Genomic DNA, 7,788 nt, shown 5'->3' with positions numbered 1-7,788 from the left:
AACTTTTATCTTGTAATCAAATTCTTACTTGGAACTCAGTTTGATTTGTGCAAGTGATTTGCTTCTTATTTCAGAATAGTCCTTAGATCATGCAAACAAACACACTATGATATCTACTCAAGATACGAGTACCCATTTCTCTCTCTAAATAGAAGGTATATGAGTATCTATCATACAGAACATACATGCAAAGCACGTGCCTTAGTACAAGTCTAGGTGGCTTTGGAACAGCGGACGGAACTAGAAAAGGATCCACACGAAGGGAGCTGGGGCAGTAGAGCAAGGCAGGTTTCGAAGGAATATATACCTGAGGGTCGTCGGCATGTCGCAAAGACGGCGTCGGGAGGCCGCATCTTGGCCATAATTCCGCAAGGAGGAAGAAGGGGTCGGAGGCCCTCCCGAGTCGGCACTCTCTCGGAGAGAATGACACGGCTGCCGATCGGGACGCGCGGGCAGCCGTTGGTCTCCTCCCTCGCCGCCGACGACAGCGTGAACGATGCACCTACACCCCTGCCCCGGTCGAGGTTGTCCAGGCCGGATTTGTGACCAGCCGTGAGCTGAGAGAGAGTGTGGCCACCTATGTGTTGCTTAGATCTAGAGAGCATGAGAGAGTGAACGAGAGGAACCCTAGTAAAGCAAGCGCTAAGGCTCGTGCTTTTATATATAGTGGAGTGATTTTGTTGTACCAGCTACAAAAAAATGCGCTCCTACGTGTACCCATGAGTGGGTGTGAGAGAACTAGTGCATGCATGCACCGCTTCTCTTCGTGAGAGTACAATATACTATGCCCAAAGAATGTTCGCCGCAAGAGTAATAGTACAAGTGTGTGACCTGTGAGCTAAAATAAAATGTGCGCGCCGTCTTTTGTTATTTAGAAGTTCTGAGGGTAGGGTGTGAAGAGCACATATGTGCGTGACGTCTACCTGCAGATAGACGGTGGGTGCGAGGTGCGAGTGTGCGAGAGGAATCGGGAGAGTCGTGACTCGTGAGGGTGCGTGTGCGTGAGAGAGAGGGGGGCACGTATCAATGCAATGCATGTGTCCGTAAATCATTATCCGACAAACGTTCGCCACAAGCCTTTTCCTAACGAACGCTGTAAGGACCGTTAGATCGGCATCAGATAGTGTCAGTTTTTCCATGTCATTTAACAGAACAACCACTCCTCCTACACACAAATCTTCCACGCGAGTGTTAGCAACTGCGTATGCTCCCTCCATTCCGAAATGTAGTGCATATAGCTTTATTGAAAATTCGAACCTCGCAAACTTTTACCGAGTTTTCGTGTACCAAATTGCACATGTAGAATACCATGTATATATCATTTCATTCATCTTCGAGAGGTAACTATAAAGTTGGGTGAGGAGTCTACAAAGAAAGACCATCGTATCACCCGCATCAATTTCAAGCATCCTTTAGTGTCAAGGAATATCATAGGAACTCTATATGATATGATTTTTATAGGATTTTTTCCTTTAGAGCCAATTGGTTCATAGGAATAGATTCATATACTCCACATTTTAAAGGAAATAAACATGATATCATTTCTATAGCTTTAGAGCCACTTGGTTCATATGAATGGATTCCTATACTCCCTTAATTTCAAAGGAAAATAAACATTAGCGTATATTCAATAGAAAAGTTCCTATGATATGAACCAAATTACATCTCTATTCTAATCCCTCCTCATAGGAATTAAGAAACATGTCATCTCTATATTCAATAGAAAAGTTCCTATGATGTGAACCAAATGATATCTCTTTTCCAATCCCTACTCATAGGAATTGAGATGCTCCATGTCATCTCTTTCCCTACAACTTCCATGTATAAATCTTCTATTCCTAAATAGATAGTACAACCCACTAGTAGCTTTTTTCCAAAACATGCAACTATGGCACAAGAACTATATAGTGTGCTAATAACTTTGAAAGATGGTCGCCGGATGAAGCTAACCCGACAGTGCAGAGATAGGAAAATCCGAGCACTACTGGCCGTTGGATATCCTCAACATTCCACCAGATCTGCCACATGTACAATTTAGAAGACTCCATGGTTGAACTTAAGCATAATGCACAAACCTCAAAACACAAGCACTTCTCCTTTGTTCTAGAATCTTCTGTATCATAATTGATTATTTTTTCTAAATGAATTGCCATTATTTGTTTCTTACTTTATGATTTACTCCCTCCGTTCCAAAATAGATGACCCAACTTTGCACTAACTTTATTTATACAAAGTTAGTGCAAAGTTGGGCATCTATTTTGGAACGCAAGGAGTACAATGCACAACCCCATGAATCTTAACATTTTTATAAAACTTATTGATTTTGAATGAGATGAACTATAAGAACTAAACGAACATCTACATCATGCATATATGACTCAAAGCTTTACATCCTATAGTGTGTATTTATTCATAATTTGGTTTCGAAATCTCATGCGTTCAATACATGTGTACCTTACTAGTTTTGAGTAGAGTAGAAAATTTCATGCGGCCCCGAGTATATTAAAATGCAGGGCCCATGCATCATTGCCTTTCGGTCGAACCTACGTCCACAATTTGTTGTACGTACTATATCTTCACTGCTCCCCGAACCCAAAATGCTGCCTCGTTCCCGTAAAACAAAGAGGCCCACACATATTTAAGGCGTCGACTCGAACCCGTTTACTACGACATGGCCCCGCACGCCATAGTACTCCTACAAACCCTACCGCCGCACTCATCATCGATTTTCTTCAAGAGGACGAGGGAGAAGCCGATTTGTAGTGGAGGCGCTTTCAAAAAAAGGATCTGTAGTGGAGATCCCTACCCTAGGGTGCCCTAGGTAGCTGCCGCACGCATCATTGTTTTCTCTTTTCTTTATGCTCTTGCGCCCTAGAGTGAAATGATGGTTACTTCGTCCGTCCATCTTAATGCAGGAAAGGTGGGGCTTTGTGATTTGACCCCTCGTCGCTCATTTTCTACTACTGCGGCGCTACGACCAGGGTGCCTCCAATTCCAACCGCTGCTCCGAACTGTAATTTGGTGCATCGCACGTGGAACAAGATGGTGGATGAGCCACATGTCGGCCAAAGGGGTCCTGTTAAGTGTGTCGCCATTTCATGTGCGGACTGACCCTGCTTGAGTTGCTACGCCAACACGACAGGAGCAGCCTACCACCTGGTCTTGCTCCTTGGTGAATCCCGACTATATTGATATAAAAAGATACGTGTTGAACTACCCTCTCCGTCTCGGTTTTTTTAGGCGTCTCGGTTTATAGGGCCTGCACGTAGTTCTAGGTCATCCATTTGACTAACTAAATATGAGTTACTATGTCAAAAAAAGTATATCATTGGATTCTTAAGCGGATGTAGTTGTATTTAAAAGTCGGGCGGGGCTTTTCCTGCACGGTAGGCGGCGGGGTAGTTCCGCCTAGGCGGTTCGACAGAGACGCGAGAAGACGAGGGAGTAGGCTGCTGCAAACGTAGAGCTATGTGATTTGACAGCAAGTTACTGCTGGACAGGTGGGACCCCGTGATTTGACTTGCCATTATCATTTTAACTGTGGCACTACGACTGGCGTGAGTCTCCCAGATTCCTGACCACCTCCATACAGGTGCCTCTCCCAATGCTCCACCATGTAGTAGAGGCTGGCTCTTGCATGAGAGCCCACTTCTCCACTTTTTCCTTGCCCGTCTTTCCTCCACATATGCAAAAATTCCATGTAAAGCGCACTATTGTACTTACTTTTACTTGCTCCTACAGGTGCTTAAGCTTGCCACATAAGCATAAAGTATGATGTTGCAAGTTAATCAAGAAGAGAGAGACTAGTTTGGTGACCCAAGGAAGAAACGGTGCTAAGCGTGTGTACCTAGGTGAAAAGACAATTTTGAGTCTATAGCTAATTAAATGAAGCAAACTTAGCAACACCATTTCATTGGAAGAGGTCACTCCTTGGCAAATGCAATAAATACACGCGCTTAGCACCGTTTCTTCCTTGAGTACGAAGAAAGAGATAGAGAGGAGTAAAAAAATACACTTATAGCCAACCTTGTTGTAGTATGAGTGACTAAGTGATGACTATGTATGACATGCCGACATCAGATAGCTTAATGCACCGTGTTAAATCTCCAAGGGCGCGACCGCGCGAGCGACGCGACGGTCGTGGTAGGTGCGACCATGATACGGGCTGCTGGCAGCCCTTGGATCTGAGATCAAACGGTCGCATGCTAAGTTGCTGAAAATTTGCAGAATAACCCTCCAGGATAGGATATTCACCCATAGGTCTAGAATCACGCCATGCAACCATTCGATCTCAGATCCAAGGGCTCTCGGAAGCCCGTATCATGGGAGAATGGAAAGCCACTACCCTGCCATTCGCACACTGGCAGTTCGCTCCTACTCGTCCCCGTACGTCCTTCAATACTATGGCGGTTCGCTCCTAGTCATCCCGTCCATTCACATTACGGCAGTTCCACTAATCCTAAGCCTCCTCCCAAATCCATGGCGTCCCAAATCTCCACGATCGGTGGTGAGTACAAGGTTAGAACCATCACCGACGATGAGTTCGACGTCATCTACACCTATTCTTCTGCGACGGTGAAAGGATGCCTTTCTCGCTTCAGCCGCATGTTCGAAAACTCAGATGATGAGTGGGTCGCTGGGCTAGATGTTGAGTACACCACAGTCCTAGGACGAGAGAAGGATCTAAAGGAGGAAGAGAGGAAGAAGCCCGCCGTGATCCAGGTTTGCGTACATAACATTTTCTTGGTCTACCACATATGCCATGCCGATGTTGAGTGTCAGGATTTTAAGAACTTCCTCAAGGACAAAACAGTGAAATTCGTTACTGTAGACTTTGGTAACGACAAAGAAGTCCTGCGTCGGATAGGCCTCGTTGTAGGCAACACCTTCGACCTCCAGAAGAATCGGCTGGTGTCCTCTTGTCAGCCTTCAATGCTGACCCTGGCAGGAGCCATGGTTCATCCTTCGTATGGTAAACTAGAGAAACCTCATTACACGTTTCATCGTCATGCATGGCAGCGGAATGTACTAGATATAGACCACATCCACTATGCTGCAATGGATGGCTACCTTTGCTTCAATATCTACAAGGGTTGGATGAAGAGCAACAACCAAGTGTGCGGTTCAAGCAAAGAAGTATCGGCCAAGAGGAAGAGGGACATGGACGAAGTCGAGGACGTGGACGAGGACTCCGAGTAAGGTGGCAGTGTCGTTGCTCATGGTGGTTCTAATGTAGTGTCTACTGGAATAGTTGCATAGTTTAATTTCAGGTGTGCTTAATTTAATTTGAGGGGTGTGTTGTGTTGAGTCCCCAATAGAACTATGTTATGTTTCTTCTCGTTACTTTAACTCTTCAGTACGTACATACTAGTATTTCTTACATTTCATCTTTTAGTTCGTATAGTACTAGCACTCGTTTCTTCACATTATATACGTACGATATATATGGCCAACATCATATAGCCAGCAGTTTAGTTGTCAAATAATTTCAGGGTGCTTAGTTTTGTCAAAGAATTCCAGGATGCTTAGAGGGTGCTTGGATCCAAGGGACTTATTTTAGTCTGACTAAAAATAGTCTCTTTAAGAGGCTAAAGTTCCAAGCACCCCTGACTAAAGAGGGGCTAAAACTAGTCTTGAGACTAAACATTTTTAGTCAGGGGTACCCCTACTAAAATGTGGATTAGTCCTCTCTCTCTCTACTCATTTAACTCCTCTCCTTTAACATAGGCGAGTTCTGGATTGGAGGGTTTGGAGGATAATAAATGCTCCTTAACTTGATTTTAGCCTTTTTAGTATTTGGATCTAAGCATGGGTGAGGCTAGCATGTTTTAGTCCCACTACTTTTAGTCATGGGACTAAAATGTATCCAAGCACCCTCTTAGTTTTATTTGAGGGGTGGGTTGTGCTGGACACCATTATTGTGACTAGCCTTTTTAATAGTACTATATGCATAATTGGCGACGAGCGCTCTCTATATGTACCACCTTTTTTTTAATTTCAATTTTTGCTCCATGGCGCAATCCATCGATAGTACTATTGTACAAAAGTATGCATTTTTTAAAAGGCTAGAGTACTGTTCATCACATATATAGCCAGTTAAATTCTCAACCTAGAATGATGTGCATGCCATGTAGTAAACCGATACTTAGGAAATATAGTAAAAATGAGGTGATTTTACCGAGCAATCGGCGGGGGTGCATGGCCTATCATGCAGTCCCACGTGTCATGATGTACCAAGGCGATGCGCGTGTCCCTCTTGAGGCAGAAGCAATACTAGTACGTGGTTTGAGATGATGGCGAACCGAAGTGTGAAATAATGGTTGCTTCGTCTGTCTGGGAAAGTGCGGCATTGTGATTTGACGTCTCATTGCTCATTACTACTACTGGGCCGGTACGAATGGGGTGCGTCCCCCTGCTATTCTGCACTGTTATTTGGTGCTTGACACGTCGACCTGGTTGCTATATGTCCCACATGTCAGCGACAGGAAGTACAGAATTCATGAAAGGGAGCGTCGATGGAGGAGTATACTATAGAATTCATGAAAGGGAGCGACTTAGTTTTGGAAAAATCTGTTTTTACGGAGTACGTACCCACTAGGGTTTATAGGGCTCATCTAAAAAACATTCGTTTTTCCGTTTGATAAGTCTCAATTCTACTATACTAGTAGTAGTACCATTACATGTTGGATTTCGAGGTGCGTTAGATCACCCGACGCAAGCAGTGTCAAGAGGAAACTAACCAATGCATGTACAAGTTCATGGAAATTTAGTGGTCATTCATGCATTCGTTCTAATTAATGCCTCGGTAAACATAACTTCTTGAGAAAAACGAGCGTACTAATTACTTGTGCAAAATACGAAATTAATTTGACCACTCACCGTCTACCTTGGTTGGAGAGATTTTGAAATTGAGCCATAAACTGGAAAGGAGGGAGTAGTAACTTTTGTCTCGATTACTATTTGTGGCCTTGTATAGATGCAAAATGTATTTTTTTATAGTGGCCTTGTATAAGTAAATGGAGGGAGTACTAACCAAAGTACGTAGTAGGGACGAGGAGTAAACGGAGGGAGTAGTAAAATTTTCTCCTCGTGCTGCGAGCCACCGCGCGCGTGGGCGAGGGAGCGGGCGTAAGGCGTAGTAAGTAAGCTTCACCTCATCCTGCGAGCCACCGTGCTGGTGGGCGGGGGAGACGGCGTACTAAGCAAGCTTCTCCTTGTTCTGCGAGTTGACGGGACACATCAAAAGTACTCCAGTGTATAGAGCCTTGCCTCTAAGGTAGGCCCCACATGTTTTGCCTCTTTTTTTAATTTAACATAACGCGTCAAGTCGCAATTTGTTTGTTCACCCGTGGTAGACGATCCTCCCTCCACCAAGTGGACAACCAGTACACGTGCCAAATTACCATGTGGGCTGCCTTTTTCGTACAGAAATGAGCTCCACCGTGTACACGCGTGGGTGTGGTTGGGAAAGAGACGGGAGTACGTGCGCCGTGCGTGCACCTCTTCTCTTCGTGCACGTCCCCCACCTACGTGGGTGTGTGTGAGAGAGATACAAACCTAGACATAATGCACCGTCCATCCCCATGCCTCTGCCTAGTCCGACCGCCAGTCACCACCACGCCCTACTCCTCCTCACCTTATCTCTGATCTTTCTCCCCCCATTTTTATATACAAGGGGCCACTATCAAAATTACAATTTGCAGATATACAAGGCCACTAACACTAATTGATGCAATATTAATGGTGTTTGCCTCGTGGTACTAGCAAAGGAGGACATTAATTATCCCT

The sequence above is a fragment of the Triticum dicoccoides genome, chromosome 5A (genome assembly GCF_002162155.2).
Source record: "Triticum dicoccoides isolate Atlit2015 ecotype Zavitan chromosome 5A, WEW_v2.0, whole genome shotgun sequence".
Taxonomy (NCBI): Eukaryota; Viridiplantae; Streptophyta; class Magnoliopsida; order Poales; family Poaceae; genus Triticum; species Triticum dicoccoides.
This window is presented reverse-complemented; position numbering follows the sequence as displayed.